The sequence below is a fragment of the Anomalospiza imberbis genome, chromosome Z, assembly GCF_031753505.1.
Source record: "Anomalospiza imberbis isolate Cuckoo-Finch-1a 21T00152 chromosome Z, ASM3175350v1, whole genome shotgun sequence".
In the NCBI taxonomy this organism is placed as follows: Eukaryota; Metazoa; Chordata; class Aves; order Passeriformes; family Viduidae; genus Anomalospiza; species Anomalospiza imberbis.
This window is the reverse complement of record NC_089721.1, coordinates 58,688,480-58,709,699: the sequence shown is the minus strand read 5'-3', so window position 1 is coordinate 58,709,699 and position 21,220 is coordinate 58,688,480. Positions and strand designations below refer to the sequence as shown.

General features: G+C 39.9%; 1 protein-coding gene across 1 annotated transcript in view; it reads left to right on the top strand.

Moving 5' to 3' along the window:
• DGKQ (diacylglycerol kinase theta) overlaps positions 1 to 21,220 on the top strand; it is an 87,527-nt gene that overhangs the window by 561 nt on the left and 65,746 nt on the right. The gene's annotated exons all lie outside the window — the stretch shown is intronic.

The following is a 21,220-nucleotide window of genomic DNA, read 5'->3' as shown; positions in this document are numbered from 1 at the left end:
AGTCTAATAATAACAGTCGTAAATTGCAAAAATCAAGGCTGAAAACTACAGTAGTGCTGAAAATTGTGCTCCTATTTTAAATTACAGGACAAAATTCTAATAATAATTCCTAACAAAAATAATGTAAAATCAGAGATGTGTCGCTGCCCACTCTGGTGTGGTGACACCAGTGTGTGCTGTGATCCAGCAATGCCCCAGCCTATCCTGGGAATGATACACTGTGAGCCACCAAGCACCCCAGCAGCTCACAGTGGATCCATCTCAAGTGTACCCTTACCTGCTGAAATGCCTGATCTCATGGAAAATCTGAGACCTGTGTGGAGTTTGAACCTTTTAAACCTTGGCTGATGCCAGGAAGGGGAGAAAGAATTGCTAGATTTCCTTGCTGGACTACGCAGCAGTTGAGGTTCTTGGAATGGATAAAAATTATAACTTTTTCTGATGCAGCAAAATCCAGTGGTGTCATAGCAAAAAGAGTGGCTCTTTATTTCCCTCTTTAAAGGAAAACAAACACACCACTACCAACAACAAAAAACGCAACAAAACAGCACAAAACATGATGTCTTCATGAGCATATGCAGTCCAGCTGGCTTGGGTTGCAGCTCCCAGGCCAGGTCCAAAGAGTCAGGTTGTACAAGAGCCACATTGTTTGGGTGGGTGTCAAACAAGGCTGTAGGTGTAGAGCAAGTAACCTGCAGTTCTTGAAATAGCTCCTGCCTTTTGTCATTGCCAGGGGTAAAGAGAGTGCTCGATTAAGTTGGGTGGAAGTCATGTTCCTGTGTGGTGCAAACCAAGTCTTGCAAGGATGGTTTTATATTTGCTTAGAAGTTTTCTGAGACAAATGTTCTGTCTGTGTAGCATAAGGTCATTGCTTATCCTAATAAGCAAAAAAATCCCAAGCTCACATGGTAATTTCTTTCATTGTGAAAATGCACAAAGCCAGTCTTCTGTTGTCTCTCTAACACAGACTTAAAAAATGGCAAATTTTTTGAGTCATGAAACTGGGCATTCAGGTGCCAGTTTGTCCAGATTTAAAGATCTGAATAGTTTTGATAATGCTAACAGGTAATGCTAGCAAAATGTGAAAGGACCAGAATGTCCTGAATGTCTCACTTTTTTTTTATCCACTCACATATAACATACTTAAAGGTAGTGTATTCCTGCAAGTTACATTTAGGATTTTTTCCTAGTTTTCCACTGCAGTTGGTGTTCTGGAACTGTTCTTCCCCTTTGGCTTTTCCAGCAGAATTCTGGATAAGCATCCTTAGTACCACTGTCTAATGACCATGTGCTGATGGGGCACTTCCAAGCTGCATGGTTAAAATATCTCTTTTAAAACTACCTCTGAAAACTCCACTCCAAACAAGTCACCTCTGTGAGCGGTAGTACAAGAGAAGAGAAATGCTCTCAGTTTTCATTAGCTCTAACATCCTCTGCTCAGAGTGCGTAGGAAAACCCTGTAATGGCACCTGGCACATCATTGTCTCCACTTGGTGAAGAATAAGAACTGGGGTTTTTTTTGTTTGCTTGGGTCTTTTTGTTTGTTTTTTGTCCTATCATCTGTTTTCAACCAGCTATACTTAGAGTCATGTTTGTCTTTCCAGCAACTTGCTGCTAAACAACAAATCTCAAAACCACCTGATGGGTCATTTGCTCATGTGTCTGCTGTTGTCAAGTTCTAAGTTATTTAATGAATGCTAATATGATTTCTTAAGGAGTATTTTAAGTAAATTCCATTTAATAGTTACCTCCTTGTCACATTTACCTTGACTAATGGAGTTTGATCATTGCACTTTAGAAAGTGATAGAAGGAGTGCCAGGCTGTTAAAGCAAAAAAGTAACCCACCCAGCTATTAGAGAAGGAAATGTTTGCTGTAGACTTGAAAAACATGGTAATAATTGCTACCTCCTTTTTCTTCTCTGCAGAGAACCTAGGTTTGCAGGTGTAATTGCAGCTGTCTTTGAACTTGGTTTGATGAACCACCTACAGGCTTCAACACGAAGGCGTCAAGGGGCCTTTTTCTAAGTGGATTTGCAGTGGTTGCTCATCCAGACCTGTAGGTTCACTTGTTCAGTCTCCTGATGCTGCTTGTGTTGATATTACCTGAAACTGGTTATTTCCAAAACAGAAAGCTTCCAATCTTTGAAGGGAACAGAGCATGCTCATGGTGTGACTCCTCCAGTTATTGAAAGGAAAGGAAGAAAAAAAAAGAAGAAACAAACCAAAAAAGCCCACCTCTTATGTGTCATTAGTTTGAGTAGCTGTATGGCCTAAATCACCTGGTTTTGTGTTTTAATTGTGATTGAACTTTAGACTCTTGGAAAATGGAATCTTCTATGTGTGAATGACAAGTTTGTGGGGTTTTTCTGTAAACTTATCAACTACTCAGTAGAATGGCACGTGCCCATGTGGCTTACCTAGCTGTGTAGCAAAAGTACAAGAAAATAGAATGTATTCTCAAAACATTCTCATAGTGGAGGCCAAGGTGGTTCTTAGGTTTTCTCTGGGAATTCCAAAAAGCACATGGAAGAGATGCTCTGATGCTCTCCATAAAAGGCACAGTGTCCTTCCTGTGTCTTTTTTGATTGTTTAAAAGTAAGATACTGTTTCTCACTCCAGTATGGGGGGGCCAGACCACTGTCACCAGCGCTTTGTATGGGATTGGAGGTACTCCAGAGGAGAATTGCAGCTCTCTTGCTTAGATTGGCAAGATATTTTTACAAGTGAATTTTATAGGGAATGCAGTGCTCTTCCTATGAGGAATAGGTGTCCAGCTGGGACTGAAGATGTCACTGTATTAAGCTTCTGTGCACATATTTATGTAAGATCAGTCAACCAGGCTTGCATTTGTGGTTTATTCACATGTCCTCCCCACCCTGACAAATCTGTTTTCTGTAAACCTTTTGTAAAGAACTGTTTTTCTTACCACTTTGCTATTTGTACCTGTGACTTCCTGTGATAAGTGTGTGTGTGACAGAATAAGTGAAGCTTGAGTTGTACCATGGAAAACTGCTCTCTTATATTGTTCTTGCTTTCCTAAGCATGGTCATTTCAGGTTTGAGTGGGTTTAAATTTCCTCTGGCTTGCCAAAGAAGAGGCAGTGTAAATGACTGAGGTTTTCTGCATGTGTGTATGCATCTTAAAAATTAAAAATACTAGATACATGAAGTCTGTATAAGAAGTGTAAAGACGGCTCTTACTGGTAGTTCACAGAAGGACCAATTTCATACACTAAAAGGTAGCTAGCAGATATTTTATACTGGAGTTTGGTATTAGTTTCAGCCACCAATAAATACATTTCTTTTCACAGTGCTTTTATTTTACATAAAACAGTTCAAAAATCAACAATCAACAACAACAACACCAAAAAACTGCTACAAATCTTTCTAGTTCCATAAAACTTTATAATGTAAAGTCAGTTTGGTTTATTTTGGCCAAGGATAAAATATAGGTGATGTAAGTAATAAGCAAGTTTGATAGAAAATTTACAATTGTTAAACCATTTTATGTTTTTTATATCTATGTATTCCATTAGAATATTTATGAGAAGCTGCAGTCATGGACTTCTTGATATGTATTTGAGCAGATAAGGCACCTCTCTTGATATGAAGTCTCTAAGTCAAATAATATTTTGGGGAAACAACACCTTTATTTTCTGTTTTTGTGGGAGGAGTTGAGGAGATTTTGGTGGGGAGGGGAAAGGATGAGTTAAATTTTTTTTTTTAGGCTTCTAAGCAGACCATCCAAACTTATTCCATGGTGCCTAAAGCTTTGTTTCTCTTAATCTGATTTAGATGTTGGCTGACAACATCAGCTTTTCCAGAATAAAATGTAAACGGTGGATCTGAGTTATATTTATGCCAAAAAATCTCAGATTTGGCAAGACAGCCAGAAAGCTGCTGTGATTTATTATGGGCATGTCCCAGATAAGGACAATCCCCGTTGTTCCTTCTTGATTTAGGAGAGCCTGGAGATGTTCAGACAACATTTGCAGCAGTCTTCAGATGCATATTTTGGACAAATTTTGTATGTAGTCTATTAGTTTTAAGAACTGTACTAAGAAAATAGCATCAGATAGGGAAGGTGTGTTAAAGCTGGGAGTTTGTTGAGATATGGAAGTAGTAGCAGGGAATAAGGGGACAAGGGGCAGTCTCCTTGGACTCTCATCCTTTCTAGTTCTGTTGTTGCGACAGACACATGAAACATCCTTGACCTACAGTTTTCATTCAGATCTGTTTTGAAGGAAGTGAGTGATATATGAGATTGCTCCAAGAGTCTTAATGCTTGCAGTTCAAAAGGAAAAACATATTCTTCCTTCTTGTGACGAGCTTCACTTGCTTTTGATGCATTACCACAATACAATTTTGCTTCTATCCTTCAATCAGTTTGCGTTTTCAAGACTTTACTGCCTTTATTCTTCAGTGGTTTTCTTGCTGGTGGTGGGGCCTTTCTGTGCAACAACAAGGTGTTTGGTGCTGAGATATTTGACTGAATGTGACTTTACTGCATTTAAAACTTAGATGGAGCAAACAAAGATGGTCAAAAAAGGAAAAAAAAAAAAAAAACAACAATCCCCCCCCAAAAAATTCCACAAAATAAAACCTCACACAGAAACTTGGCTCAGTTCAGCTGATATACATGTTGAGAAAAATGTTTGGAGCATTGACTGACACATTGAAAAATGCAATTTACTACCTATATTTGAAGGATAATCCATTTTATACTGAAGAGAATTCATTCTTTTCTTTTCCTTGCCTCCTTCTGACAGTGCCTCAAAGGAAAATATCACTGTCACCATCAGTGATGCAGAGAAAAGGACAGGGTGCTTTGTGAGAATGCACAAAGCTTTTGTAGCTGGAAGCTATAGTTTGTGTTGATATCATTAGCTCAGATTTCAGTCCAGAAACTTAATTAGGTAGTAAATAACTTAGTGCAGAAAGTGCTAAAGCCTGTAATCCAATACCAAGTGTTGCACAGCACTTTCATATATCATCTGTGTTACTGCCTCAGTCTGACTCGTTGAGCAGTGACAAAAGCACGGAGGAAGGTGCTCATCAACCCATCATGGTGTGAAGTTGCTGCAGCTGGTGCTCTGCATGTTCTCTTTCTAGATGATCATTTAGCAGACATAATATGTTCAGGTGTTTTCTCAGCTATCTTCGAGGGTAGTTAGTACCTTGGGCTCCTTTTAATCTTGCACAAATTTTTTCAGTCTTTTTCTGGTAAGTTTCCCACAGACCATAGTTCTTGCAGTCCTGTGCTAAGGGTCTAAAAATTGCTTTACTGCAGGGACACTGCTATGTTCAATGGACATTAATTACCTAGTTGTAATTGTAACTCAAGGTGGGGCCTCCTACATTTACTGCCAGGGGTAATGGCATGCAAGGTGCTTAGTTTTCATTCTCCTTTGTTCAGTTTGTAACAAATGTTCAAATGTTTCTGTTGATTCCACCCATCAGCACCACTCATACTTGCTATTATAAATACAAGGATAATAAGCTTCGCCTCTTTTTTTCTTTTGGTGGGTTCCCTCTGGGCATGGTGCCTTTGCTGGTCTGTTTTCTCCTTTTTTGATTACATGCTGTTTATAACTTGTCCATAATATTGCTTTGCTTCTTAGAATCCATAGAAAGCCGATTCTCTTCCAGATTTTGGGGCAGCCTTCTCAGGTGGCAGCTCTGAATTTTCATTGAACCATGCTGTACCCAGATGACCTTTACTTTTTGGTTACATCACTTGTTTCTTCCAGAGGTGTTTCTAACTCTGAATTTCATTAGATCAAACTTACATCCTTCTGGGCTACTTGTTGCTCAGATCTATCCTGAGCTGGCTCTTGAAAGTATCTTTGGTGAAACTGCTTTTGCAACACTTACAGAAAACAGGTGACTAAGTTACTTGAATTTGTTTAATTTGACTCAGCTCCAGTGGGGAAATAGCAGATTGTGTGTATAGTATATACCCTTTTCTAAATGATTGAATAATACATGCTGATCAGCTCCTGTTCTATTTGCATTTCCCCCTCCTCCAGCCTGTTTATTTGATGGTAACTTTCAGTTTGGGGGAAGCCTGTTAGGAAACACTTCCAGGTAGGGAGAGCAAAACCTAACCTGTGTATATCACAGTGTGATAAGGAACATGTTGGAAGCACACTTCTTTTTGTTTTCCTAAGCGTACTACCACAGTATTCTTTCTTAATGTTGCCTACTGTTGTCTCACTTGTGGAAGTTTGTTATTCAGTAGAGTACAGTCAAACCCTCATTTCACTTCCTGTTCTTATTTCAGTATTTTTATTTGCTTGCCTCTAGAAGAATGGAGGTGGGACTATGTGTATATTCATACATATATATTCACATATATTTATATGAATTTGTTGATTTCTTTCCTCCGTAAGATTGAATATCAGTGGAACGAGCTTACTTGGAAATATGTTTAGGATTATTAATGCAATGTGCTGGTATCACTCACGTGATTGGCTTCTTTTTAAATACTATTTGTGTGATATAATTGTCATGGCACTTACTGTTGTAAAAATAACATTGTTTAAGATCTAGAACAACTAGCAGAATGGACAATGCTGTATTTGATCACAATTTAATCCATGCCTGAAGGTTTTCCATACACAATACTGCTAGAGACATTCTGAATATTTAGGTAAACAGATTTTCTTGTAAGAGATTATTGAATTATTGAATAATTTGAACTTCAGGTGTTAAAATAGGAGCATTGTGTTGTTCTGAAGGGTAATCTTAGGGTATGGTGGCTAGAAAATACAACATCTAGTTTGAGTGCAAGCATGCACAGAAAAAAATTCAGTTCCTCATTGCTTTTCTTTCTGCTTGGCAGCTTGTGTCACTTTTTGGCGTCTTGGTTTTTCATGCTATAATTCAGGAAATTAGTCTTTCCTTTTTGTGCAATACTTTCTCTGCAGAATGTGAAAATAATAACTGGTACACCTTGTTAATCAGTGAATGTAAGAAATAATCCACTAACCAGTTTCTTAAGTGGTTTAAACAAAAATACTTCCTCAGCACTGAAACCATTAGGTGGTTAGGATCTTTGCCTGGAATCATGAATACAAGGAAATTGGTAAGATTCCCCTAAGCATGAAGATGGCATGAGGGAAGGCTCTGAACATAAAGTCAAAAAACTGATTGCATTTGAGATTGTGAATACTTTATTTCAGAAAAAAAAAAGGCTTTTTGTGAGATGACACATTTTCTTCAGAATCTAGTCAGGATGGCAGAGTGTAAAGCATCACACATACAAATTTGCATGGGAAACTGATTAGGACTAGCAATCCTGGAATGTATCTGCTATGAAAAGAATCCCTTAGAATTAAAACAAATATGTGGGCTAAGCAACAACCTAGGAGAAACTGCTTTTTCACATTCAACCTCTTCTCAAAACAGTAACAATACAGAGTACTGGAAAAGCTGATTTAAAGAATTGTGGATATTCACAAATATTCACATAATTCAAAACTTTCAAGACACTTTTGCAAGTTGTTGCCCAGATTTTGGGTGGATGCTGTTGGATGTCCCAGTGGCATAGTACAGTACTGGAGCAGTGGTGTGTCGCAGGTGTGCATGTGAGCAGTGTCTGCCCTCACTGCTGACAGTTGTCCGTGGTAGTAAATAGCAGCCCTTTCAAAAAGGATTCACAATCCCTTTGTCCTAGAAGGGGTTGAAAATGGTTTTCAATTGCAATTATGTTTGATGCTCCAACTCTCTTTCCGGATGCTAGGCAGACTTAATTCTGTCAACAGAAGATGCTGAGTGAGAAACCGAACACGTGATCTGAGATGAGGAGGGGTGAAAAAAAAGATATAACCTTAAACAAGAAGAACTTAAAAGATTCCTTTTTCAATTTCTGTGCAGAAATCAAGTACAGACTTACATGCTCATATTTTCTGTTGTGAAGAAATTAACTAACAGCAGCTGGGAATTTTAGGCCTTGGTTGCCAAAGCCTTTTTTAAAAAACAGGCTAAAGTAGAAGGTAAAAATACTAGCATGTTAAAAATACTCTTCAAAACAGCCAAATATCATTGTGTCCATTTTGGTTGTGACCTCTGTTGTTTTGTTCCTATTATATTTCTTTCCAGAGTAGTTCCTGCTTGGCTAATGAATAAAGATTTCTTGATGTTATTGTATTTCACGTTCAAGCACTTTTTCTTCAGATGAAATTAATAGATTATTTAAAAGTAAACCCATACGATAATGGAGATATATTACATTTTTTTGGTTTTGCTTTCTCACTTTTGCTTTTGTTCAGTGTAAGTTTTTTCTTAAATATAATGTCCGGGGAAACTTTAAGAACCTTTCAGTGTGTGTTGATAATTCATGTGCAAAAATAGCTAATTATGCTAAATAGTAAATTACAATCGAGTGCTACAAGAACTTTGTCTAATCAATTGAGAAGACCACACCAAACAACACTAAAATGAAACAAATGCATGAGCCTTGATGTAATTTGGTCCTTCTTTGGGAAAGATTTATGGCTTTTCAGAAAGAGATTTTGAGTTTTAGTGTTCATGAACAGAGTTATTTTATTTTGGATGTTCTGGTATATTCGCTAGTGGTATATATAATTTGTACTGCAGGCTTCTGATGTCCATATAGATATAAACACTCATCTTCTATGAATTTTGCATGATCTTAGATATCTGAAAGAGACTGGTGCTTTAATTCAGGAGTGTGATGCAACTTGGAAATGAAGCCCTATAGGAATGACAAGTAAAGGTTGCCATGGCAGCTCTGGGGTATCTTGGTTTTTTTCCTTGTTTTGTGTTGCTAGGAAGTATTGAGATGCCTTAGATAATCCAGAGATTACCCAAATTAAAAGTGGAAGAAAATTTATTGTGGGTTTATGTGGATTAATAGTGGGACCTACATTTTAAATGTATCCAGCTTTCCTTGAAAAATTGTAACTGTGCTGTGGAGGTTTGTGGGTGCTACTGCAACTAAGCTTAGCAGTGATTTTTCTTCTAGTATCTTCAGGACTTTTTATTATATTTTTATGTTCTGTGTTCAGTTTTTAAGAGGCAGAAAAGGGATCGCAAACCAGTTATATCACTGAGTGGAAAAGACTTGGCAGCGAAATGCTGCCTGGCTCTCCTTGGTCCTATCAACATTTTATGTGTGTTTTGGAGGGAACTCTCGGTTTCCCCCACTGCTAAGAGCATAGAGCTAACTCGCTGAGTCCCTGTGTGCATGGGATAAATGTGGGGTTTACTGTGTGTGTCACTGGTGATATGCCCCGTAGGTGCAGAACTGGTGTGTATTGCACATTGGTCTGTAGCGTGTAATGTTGAGAATGTCTCCAAGTTTTTGGGTACTGTAAGAGTGTCCAGGCAACTGTGTCCATATCACATTTTTCTGCCAAAATTCCGTCACAGCTTATGAAGTCCGACTGTGCATTAAGTTCAGCTAAGATCCACCCTGTTTATTTAAGTGTAACTCAAATTCTTCTTTTTTGAAGTTGGAGATATGCTACTGTTATTTCCCTTTTATGTGTATGGAGGCATTTCTGCATGGGTATGTATAATGTAGCAGAATGTTTTTTAACAGGTGACATCTGTGTTGTTATTGGGGAGGATGGCACTGACATGGCAGTGTGTGGATTTATTTGTACTGTACTGGGTAACAAGTGATGGTGGTGCAGGGGACCACATGCGTGAGGGCTGGAATCTTGAAGTGTTCATTCAGGCTGCCTAGGCATGAAGTCATCAAGTCTAAGGGCAAGGTGCTGCAACTGGCTAGGGGCAATCCCAGACATAAGTACAGACTGGGAGAAGAAGTCATTTGACAGCAGCGCTGTCATGAAAGAATTGAAGTTGTCATGGATTAAAAGCTGGACTCGAGCTGGCAATACCAGAACCAATAACACCCTGGGCTTCATCCAAAGCAGTGTGGCCAGCAGTCAAGGTAGGTGATTCTGTTCCTTTACTCTGCCCCTGTCAGACTCCACCTGGAACACCACATCCAGCTTGGGATCCTCAGCACAAGAAAGACATGGACCTCTTAAAGTGTGTCTAGAGGAGGGTCATGAAGATGATTGGAAGGATGGAGTACCTCTGCAATAAAGACAGACTGAAAGCTTGGGCTTTTCAGGCTGGAGAAGAGGCGGCTTTCAGTAGCTTAAGAGGAGGTTATATAAAGGAGGAAGAGGGACTTTTTATATGGCCAGATAGTGACAGGAAAACAGACAGTGATTTTAAACTGAAATAGAGCATCTTTGGATTAGATGTTAGGAAGAATTTCTTTGACCAGAGGCTGGAACAGGTGGCACAGAGAAACTGTGAATGCCTCATACGTGAAGATGTTCAAGGTCAGGCTGAATGGTATGCTGAGCAACCTGGTGTGATGAATGGCAGGATGAATTGAAACTACATGATCTTCAAGATCCCTTTCAGCACTAACAATTCTGTGATGAGGTTTTTGTTGTGAGGATGCTTGCAGTAAATGTGAAATTGTTTTAGTGCATTTTCCTTTAAATTAAGGGCTGGATCAGTCTTCTGTGTAATTTTTGTTGTGCTGTTCTGAATGCTGTAAGCTGTAGCTCTTTGTTTTGACCACTAGCTGTAAGTCAGCTGGACAGTGCTGATAAACAATTGACAAAGTTTCTCTTTGTAAGGCATCACCCTGAAAACAGTGACTTGGAGAAGCTGTTGCAGAAAACAGCTGCAGGGAGGTAAGCATTTACACTGGTGTAAATGGTGTGCATGCCCTGCAGTAGGTGGTTCTGTGGTCCATCTGGATCTTCCCTGTTCTTCTGGTTTTAACCATTTCATGTTTCTCTGCCCCTTCTGTCCAATTTTATTTGCACATGCTGCCAAGATGGCCCATCTCTGCTCCAGCCACTGGGGTTCAGTTGATTGCAGGGGCAGTCTGCAGCAAAAGACATAAAAGGCACCAGCTTAAGACAGAGTCAGGAGAAATTTCTGAATGCTGAATGGTTTTCAAGATTCTTATAGCGGTATCTGGTACTTGATTTTCTTATCGCCATGGCATCTTGCCATGGGTTGGGTGTCATTGGAGGACCTTCTTCTTTGAAGGTTGTTAGGATCTATAGCCTTTTGCTGCATGTGCAGGGAGTGTGATCAGGAATTTTTCTGTCAGCCTTCAAACTGGCTTGACCCTTTCCAGCTGTGTAAAGGCTGCAGTCTGGAAAACCTGGGAAAAAGCCACAACTGTGTTACATGGTCTTGCATCTGGCTTGTGTGGGCAACCTTCATCCTTTTGCCTGTACAAAAGAGCTGCTCAAGTGCTCAATTGTTTGCCCTCAGACAGATTTCTGTGGTTCAGAGACAATTTATTTTTGGGCTCCTGCCTTCAGCATCCCCGAAGACTGCTGATAGCCCATATGATTGGGAGCCTGCTGGGAGAAGTCACAGCCAATGGTCTATTGCTGTTGTATTGTTGGTGGCAAAATCTGTGTCCCTCCAGGCTCCCTGTGCAACATCACATTGTTAGTGGAAGGCCGCTTCCTCTGAAGGATCTCCTTTTTTGGAATTGTCAGGAGATGAGTTGCTGAACTTTCCCCCGATGTTGTAGCCTTCTTGGAGATTTTTTTGTTTACCATCAGTGGACCAGCCCCTTGTCCCACAGCACTGTCCTATCTTTGGCCTAATCTTCAAGAAAAGAGAAGGTGTTAATGCCTTCTAGGTGTGAATGCAAGTATGAGACTAGTCATCTTCCATCTTTTTGAAGAAGAAAACACTCTTAATACTGGGGACCTGTTCACTCCCACACATCCCACACAATAACATTCTCAACTAGGTCAGGTTGCTCAAAACCCTCTTCAACCTGACCTTGAATGTTCCCAGAGATGAGGCATATACCAGCTCTTTAGACAACCTGTGCCAGTGTTTCAGCACCCCATCATACCAAATTTCTTCCTTACACCCAGTTCCAATCTACCCTCTTCTAGTTTAAAAGTATTACCTCTTGCCCTATTGCAATGGGCCCTGCTGTCTTTCTTATATGCCCCATTTAAGTGTTAAAAAGTGGTACTAAGACTCGCCCTGGAGCCTCTACTTTCCAGGCTGAACAATCTCAAGTCTCTCAGCCTCTCATAGGAGAGGTGCTCTGTAGAGCAATTTCTGAGAGAAATGGGTCACGATCTAGATGTTTGTGATTATATGTTTAGAGTGAAGGTTGAGCTACCCCAGCCTAGGCCTCAGATGTGGGCCTTGGAGGCCTGGAAGCCAGCGGCACAGTTAAGAATAAGTTTGTGGCACAGTCAGAAATTATGTTAAGGTATAACACAGTGTACTGAGCTATCTAGGTGTGAATTAGTATAGGTCTGCAGTGTGAAACTTTAGCCACCTTAAGACAGGAACAAACAATGTTTGCTTGCCAATGAGAGTGTGCTCACGATTGTAAACTATCTGGAAGTGTATAAAAACTACTGTCTGTAAACAATAAAGGGAGAGCGTCGGATTAACCACATTGTTTTGGATCTGCATATGTTCCTGTCCAGCCACCCTTTAATTATTAGTCCCTGCATCAGTGCTCCAGTCATCTGATATTTTCTGTGTCCCTTCTTTAAGACCTGTTCATATGTATCCATTCTTTCCTGTGCTCAGGATCTCACAGCTGGGTGCACTGTTCCATGGAGGGTCTCATGAGAGCACTGTGAAAGTTAAGAATCACCTGCTTTCTCAGTTTTTTTTATCCACCAACATCCCCAAGTGCTTCTCAGCAGTGTGGCTCTCTTTCTGTTCACACCTCAGCCTATATTCAGTCGGCCATACTGTACAGAGTGGAAAGAGACTGGACTGCAGCATCTTAAGTGGAGTGGATAGACCCCTCTTCTGTGTATAGCCATAGCTGGTAGGGTGTCTAGATTTTCTGATGGCTGTGGACTTAGAAAAGCCTCTTGACCAAATGGAGATGGCTGCTTTTGCTACTGTGGTATAACTTCTCTGTGCAGTTTTCTCCTTGAAATGCAAAGCGTTGGTGGGACTGAGCACACAGTGTAGCTGCCTTTGTCTCCAGCTGTTGGTGCTCTGGCTTTTCCTGCTTAGCAGGATCTAAGAAACCTGCTCTGAGGTTTCAGGAGCCAGGAGGTGGGAGGATGGAGAGCTCTGTTTTGGCAAGTGAGGTTCCTTTAGTTAATTTGTCAATACTCGTTTTACAGTACCAGGAGGATGGAGGAGCAAGATACCGTTTTGTAGGCTTCAGGGATGAGAGAGTGAGAAGTGCTTATGTGGCCCAGGTGCTTTGTGAGGCTACTACAATTCAAGCAAATCTACTATAACCAAATGATTGACAGTTCAAGTATATCACCAAACTTATCTGACTGTTTTCTTAATAAATAGCTTGTTTAGACAAGTGAAAACTTGTCTTGTTACTTTCTTATTTTCTACCAACATATTTGAAATACAAATGAATAGGAATTCAGATGTGCTGTCTTGAAATTATAGAGGTCAGATACTACAAAACCACTTCTTTGGAGTATCTGTACCTATAAAGAGGAGGTGTTCACATGCAGATAATTCTGGGAATATAAAGTGCAAGGCAATTTACATTGTGTGGAGGCAAACTGCATTTTTATCAGACAGGGTGTATACTGGTATCTCCATTTAAAGCAGAAGCATATACGACTGGTTAGTTGACAAGACCAGAGAATCCTGGAGAGAGAAGAGAGCTGTAAAATACAAGTGATCTATAACGATATTCAGTAGGTATCTGGAAAACATTAAGAAGGTTTTAATTTCTTTTGGATTTTCTGAAGAGTATTTACATTATGGTGTCATTGAACTTTAAGACAAGCAAAAACCTGAAGTTTCTCACCACAGTGAGAAAGGAGGGTCTTTTTAATGCTTGACTTCTTAAAGATTTCAGAGATTTTTCCATTCCTCTCTCACCATTGTTTGAAATGTTTTGGGAAGACCAAAGCTTCTATGACAGCTTTCCTGGTGACATTTAGCAAGCATTGCACAACAGAATTCTAAGCTTAAACTAGGCTGTGTTTTTTGTCTGAGAGAGCACACCAATATTGCGTACAGGTCTTTGCATGTTTCTGCTGAATTGGGAAATAAGCTGGTGAAGTCCATGTACTGCATCCAGCATTCCTTTCATTGAATATTCACAGTATTCAGACTGGCCTGTGGTCACAGTTGTAAATGAAAAGCTAAATGTGTCTATGTTGCCAAATTGCTACAATGGAAAAGTAGCTCAAAGCTGTGTAAGAAATGTAAAAGTTGAGTCCCACAAACTTATGGTTAAATGTTGCTTTTAAGTTACTCCTGAAAATAGTGACTCCTCCACCAGCTTGAATGATCCTGTCTGGATAAACAGTCTGGTGTTTTTGATATAATTTAAGAACACTGTGATAGAAAAAATAAAATATTTTTCTCCAATCTGTGACTAATTAGCCAGTGGGCATTTTCTGAAAGCTATTGTCTTTTAACTGTCAATGGATGTCTTCAGTGAACGCAAAGGCAGTCCTGCTGAACAAAATAAGCCTGCTTGCACACCAAAAACAATTCCAGAAGGAAGTGATAAAGCCCCTGAAGGAGAGAGGCAGATTAAACCTGTATTTTGGCTTCTGTTATGTCAGGCACATGCTATGGAAGAGCAGGCAGAGCAGAGGAAATAACCTACTTAGTTTTGACCAAAATAAAACTTTGTTTTGAAAGAGTTAGATTGACTTAGGCTGAATTGTCTTGGTGCTGATATGCCCTTTAAGTCCCACTGATTCATTGTTTGGAAAGTAGAGACTGTTATTGTTGTCTTGCATAACAACTTTGAAGCTTTGGTTTACTCCCTGGCTTCACTAGATTTCTTGTTTGTTTTCCTCTGTCCGACTGCAGGCAGTTGTCCTTCCTACTTCTGTCTTTTAAGCATGCAGCAGTAGCTGTGCCTCCTGCAGTGGCCATCTTTGCCTTTGTGTGCATGGGGCACTTTTATTAACTAATTGGGGCAAACTGAATCTTCCATGTTAAGCACCTCTGTACCCATCTTCCTTCCCCAAGCACTCCTCAACAGCTTCTTTGCATAAGCCAGTGCAGCAATTTCATGACTATGCATCCTGGCAGAACCAAGGTGGAAGTTACGGCATCTCTGTGAATCATGGCAAACAAATTGGGAATTTTGGAAGCCCTTCCAGGTTCTGGAGTAAAGCAGTTTGGTTTGCTGACCCACCAGAAAGCAGAGAGCTCTACTGTGTTTCAGGGCAACCCTGGGGATATTGGCTGGACTGAACAAATATTTACATCTCCTTCCTGAATAAGAGGGACAGTAAAAGAACATCTTGTTTTCTCATATTCTAGCAGTGACTGACAGTGCTCTTAAAAAAAGCTGTTTTTTCAGTTGCTGAGCACTATCTTGTTTTGTTTGAGGTTTTGTTTTTTCACTGAGGAGAGGGGTGAGAATAACTACATGAAAGGCTGTAGTGTAGGCAAATTCAAATACTTCCTCTTACTCTGGATTTTTGAATGCCTTATGTAAGTTGGTGACGTATGGAACAAAGATTTGTAATAATTGCATCTGTTTAAGAGAAATATTTATATTGCTAGAAGTACTGATGGCTGTCTGTTCAAAGCACTAAGCTTTATGGAAAGCTTGGTAATGTTTTACCTTTTAATTCATTATTTCATTTTGATAAAAACAAGATGTATGCTACATGGTCAAATTTATAATCTGGTGCATTGACTTGAAGTTAAAAATCTTTGACTTTGGTAAATTGGTGTGTTTTAGCAAACTGAAAGTAGTCATGCTGATTTACAGCATGTGAGAATCTGACCCTAACTCTACAGGCTGTGTAGTCAGATGTAGCTGTAAGTGCACTCTTAACAGTAATGCTCTTTTTACTGGAGCTACTGAAAATTACTGGAAGTATTGAAAATAATTTCAGTGGTCTCTGCTGGAATGAATTATCCCTATGGAGTAAATGGTAAGAGCCATTATTCTCTCTGTAGTATCTGTTGCATTTAAAACACAGCCATGCTTGCTGTGAAGCACAAGGCTTGAAACTGCACTGCACATCCTTCTGCCCCGAGGAAACTGCTGCCAAATGTCGTTTGTTGGAGAGGTTGCTGCTCTGTTGCACCAGGTGAGTGGTAAGGTAAAAAATGCCTTTGCTGTCACCTTTACAAGAGGTCCACTGAATCCCAGCAGTTTTCTGGGAAACAAAAACTAAATCCTAGTCTTGGTGCTTGTCACCCTGGAGTTTGCAGCCATGGCACTGTTGGCTTTTGGAGCCATCTGCTATCAATGCAGGCTCTGGCCAAAGCTACCGCAAGGTACATGTCCTTTTGCCACCTGTGGGAAGCCAGACTTCTCATCTACACCTTCTGGACCCCTTGTGTACCCTTTTGTGTCCATCACAGTCTGGTCCAGTTGTGGCTTGATGCAGTCTCATGACAGCTAAGTCTGGAAATGTGTGGTGGGAAGTATTAAGGGACATGGACTCTATCAGTCTTTGACTGGCAGAAAACATTGCTTCTTGCAGCTGCTGGGACTTGTTCAGATGAAAAAAGAAGGACGTGACTACAGATGAGTTTCATTTGATGTGGGAAATACAATAAAGGGCTGAAGGCTGTCATATGAAAAAGGAGGAAAGAGGTACTTGGGGTGTGGAAGTTTACTTGTGAGTGCAGAGACACACTTCAGAGTAGGAGCTAAGTTACACTTTAGATACATGATGAGGACTTTGTCTATGTTTCTACATCTGTTGCTTGAACTTTTTTTTTTAATAACTTTTTAAAGATTGTGTATTTAGATAGAGATAATCTATAATACTTTTAGACACCTGTTGTTGAAAAAACACAAATTGTTCAAATATTTCATCTGGTAGAAACTTTATTTTATTCCATCCTATAAAATTTTCATGTGCTTAGGAAGATACAAACACCATTCCCCTGGCCATCCAAGTCTAATGCCAGAGCCAGCTGGTAACCATAACCACAGCCTTTTCTTAGCCTTGCTTTTCTGAGCATCTTAGTAGAAGACAGATATAAACAAAGATATTGTGCATGGGAGGCTCCCACTGGAACTGAAAGTTGGCATTCACAGTGTGTGAAATGCTAAAATAAAACCACACTGCATGCCTGGGTCTGGGTGTCAGACAAAAGTGATAGAGGGAAGCAATGAACTCAGTCAAGGCTGCACATGGATTTGTGGCAGTGTGGGGCATTGTGCTACACAACTCTTCCATTAACAGTCCACAACCTCCTCTACAAAGTCGAGTAGTGAGATAAGAGCTCACGCTGACACCAGCTGCTGAGGATTACAGAAGTATATTTCAGTCTATCATTTTATTGCTTGGGGTGGTTGAATGTAAAGTGATGGATATGAAGGGGAGGAGAAGTTCTCTTACAAGCTGCTGAGTCTTTAGTCAGCTTTTACAGATAGGCAGGAAAGGATCTTAGACTTGTAATGGTGTATCCAGGGAAATATGTGCCCGTTGTGTAAATGTCCACAAGAAAGGCAACTTGAATTCTAGGCATTATTCGGAAAAGACTGGGGTGGAGTGGCAGAAAAGCCACCTCTGTACCACAGCATAAAATCAGCTTGCTAGTTCTCTCTGTGTAATGGCTGAGCTGCTGCTGAGTCTGTAGGTGTCTGATGCAGCATTAGATCTTGAACATGACATTTTCCTTTCTCTATTTTATTTTAGTCCCCTTGTAATTCTTTCATGTAATCTATGTACATTTATAGAGCTTTTTGTAGAGGACTGTAGAGATTTTCCATTTATGTAATACTCCTACATATATCAGGCCGTTCGTTCTAGTAAACTCTCCAAGACAGGAACTTCTTCCAAGTCTTACATTTAACAAGATACCTCAGAGAATTACTGCACTTAATTTAGTTGTATTTGTATTCACATTAGTAAGCTATGTTTGTTCTTTAATGCATTGCACTTACATTTTTTCAGAAATTAAAAATCTATTGTCAAAAAAAAATGAAAACATTTATCCTCCTTGGAGAGCAATTTGATAATTCTACTTATAAAAATGTTTAGCAAATGCAGTTAGACTTCAGTGTTAAAGACAAAAGAAAAAATTAAATAAAACCTAACATGTTAAAATACAAAAATATAAATAAATTTCTGTTTGAAAACACCAGAACTGAATTATGGTGAGTATTTTCCCAAAGAAGAAACAAAAGTAATTTTTAACACCTTCTAGGCTTTTTCTCTGGACTGAATGGTCTTTTCAAAAGGGAGAAAAGTTTGCGTGTTATGTCTGATATTTCATGAGCAATTCTCACCCAGAATTCTCATCATTTGCATGGGACACCATTACATAGTCCCTACAGGGCATAATTCACTGTTATCTTATTCCTAGGTTTGGATTCTGCTTTGAAGTCTGTCTTGAGGACAGAGAGAAAAATGCTTATGTAGAAAAAGTGTGACATATTGAAGGATATAAATAACCATCGTTTTTCTAAGAAGTGATACACATTTCATGAGTTACAGTGATTCCCAGCTTTTATGACCTGCCTTGCTGGGGAAGCCTGGAGAGAGATGTTTTCTGTTTCTGTTCAAGTGTATGTTGGAAAGGTGCTGACTGTACCTTCCATGAGTTGCCCTATGTACACATGGCCTTTATTAAAACACCGAGTCAAACAGAATGTGGTAGGAAAAGTGGCCCAGGAAGTGATGGCTTATGGGCAGAGCCTACTGTAAAGCCATCTCTTCTGCTCCATGTGGACAAGAGCAGCACTGTGATGCCCAATGGCCAAGTGGCTTCTTGTTGACCATTGGCAATACCTAATTTTCCACAAGAAGGATGTTATTTATAATTGAATAGCATAAGGCCTCAAGGTAAACTTGTGAAATATGGTTGGTGCAGTATGCCTGACCAAATGCTTGGAGAGTCCAGATGAAGCCCCCTAAATCTTTAAGTAAATGTTTTTTAGTGTCTGGAAGATACAATTGAATGGCTTTCTTTTGACTTACAGCCCATAGATATGTCTGCTTGTAGCTCATCATTGAGTTTGTGTAGATCAAGAAATCTTCATCCTTTAACAAGATCTCCCTGCCCTCTTCCTTTAAATGCTTTTTCCTCAGAATTTTGCATTTCATCTACTGAAACTTCACACACAGTGTCTTCTGGCTTGTTTTTCCAAATGAAAGGTCACCTCCTAAAACTAACAAAACCTCTCCTAGCTGTCAGAACTTATGACTTAATTAAGCCTCTCTAGGACTATTGATATGAATGTAGGATTCTGCCACTTCCTCCCCCCCCCCCCAATATTGTTATGCTTCAGTTTGCTACCATTTTGCCATTTTGGTTTTATTTCTTTTTGTGTGGAATGTGTGAAATAAAAACAAATTGGTGACTTGTAGGGGTAATTTCACCCCCTGAGGAATGTGACAAGCAGAGGAGGAGTTGTGTGAGTAGCTCCTGAAAAACGTGTGAAAATCTTTCACTGAGAATGTTACCTTCTATGTTTGGGCACTGCTTATCTCCTGCTATTTGTCTCCTGATATTCCTTAATTGGATTATTTGCAAATGCTTCAATTTTCTGGCTGACATTTTAGGAAACTAATTATTTTCTGTGTTGTCTTCTTCTGTATGCATTCAAACAATTAAAACCTTTATTCACCTTCCTATTTTGCTCCTTGTCTGAAGCATTCATTCACTGTTTGGTTTTACTGCTTCTCTGAAGTTGCTGACTTCGTATGCTTTTCTGTGTCATGAGATGTTTCCTTATCCAGTAACATATGTTACTGTCTTTATGGAGGACAGTGTTTTTCTGGGTTTGTCAGTGCAAAGAGAAAATTGTGGTAGTGTGTACTGACTTGAGTTGTCTAAATAAGTAGAAAACATCTCTCAAGGTCCATGAGAGGAGCATCTCTTCCATCAGCTGGCTGTCTGAATTCCCTGAGGTGTTTGGGTAGGGCTCAGTTGACTTGTGCATTGAGTTTGTGTGCACTTAAATATAATAGCCACTTAGAGAGGGTGGTCTTGCAGACTTCAGTTGCCTGCTGCATCTTGCAGGTCATAAAATTCTTGTGATCAGTCTGCACCACCACGCTCTCTGCTTTCTTTTCTAGCCAGCCTGCTTCTGAACTAGAAAAATGTAGGAAAACCGTGTCATTTCACTGAATTTCATTAGTCACTGCTGGTTCTTCCTTGGCTAGCTCTCACCTCTTTATGAAGTTCTTGACAACTGCCTGTTTATATTTGAAGCTTCATTCTCTGCTTTTCATAGGTCTGAGCCATGAGAACCTTTGTCACGGCACTTCTGCCTTCAGAAGGCATTTCCCCTCACCAAGCTAGGTCAGATAAACTTTGGGCACCACTCTGAGATAGTGACAGGGTCACCTGAACAAATGGCTGACGTAGATGTCTTCAGGGTATGAGTGGCAAACTTCAGACTCTAGATGGTAATGGGCAGGTGGCCTTTGACCCTTTTCTCTTGTAGCTTCTACAGACCTGCTCTGACCACAAACAGGTGACCCTCCTAAGAGCATTAGTAGAAATACTGCTGACACCTAAAGAAGGAGCAAGTTTAATTATGTTATTATTATATTAACACTGTGTCCATGTTGAGATTCAACACATCAGCAGTGAGGATTCACCAGTTCTCTGTGTGGACTCTTACCTGTTTTCTGGAGCAGGAGATGCATCTTTCATCATCATCACTGCCTGGACAATGACTTTGCTTTCTTTGGTCTCCTCTGCACTGAAAGGCTGTGTGCTCCTCCCCATCATAGAGATTACCTCCAAATCCGTTGAGCAACTGCATTTGCAGCTGCAAGAATCCATTTTATCATCCTTTCTTTGACTGTTTCCTTCCCTGATCTGCCCTATTTGGTTGAAAACCACCATAAACCTTAGAGACATGCATAACACTTCATAGCACCCAGCAGAAAATTTGGTTCTGCTCCTTCCCACTTTATTTCATCAGTACAGTCATCATTCCAGGTTCAACCATGGATGATGAATAACACATTTGAACACAGTAGTGTCTTGCAGTGCTTATTTTCTGACTTGTAGATTAATGAAAAAAAAAAGTGCTTACTGCTCATATTAAGATGAGTGCCAAGAGGAAAGGTGTCATCCTTTTGGTGCTATCAGAAGGAAAATTTACTTTGGATGGGCTGGCAATAAGCTGTTTAGAGAAGTGGACCTGGATTTTAATGCTTCAGTTGGCCTGGAAGAAGAAGTGTGCAATCAAAAGTCAATGAGCTGGAGAAAGGGGAGGAGAGGAAACTGACTGCTTCTGGTGGCACTAGTGCATACAGTCAATGGCAACATT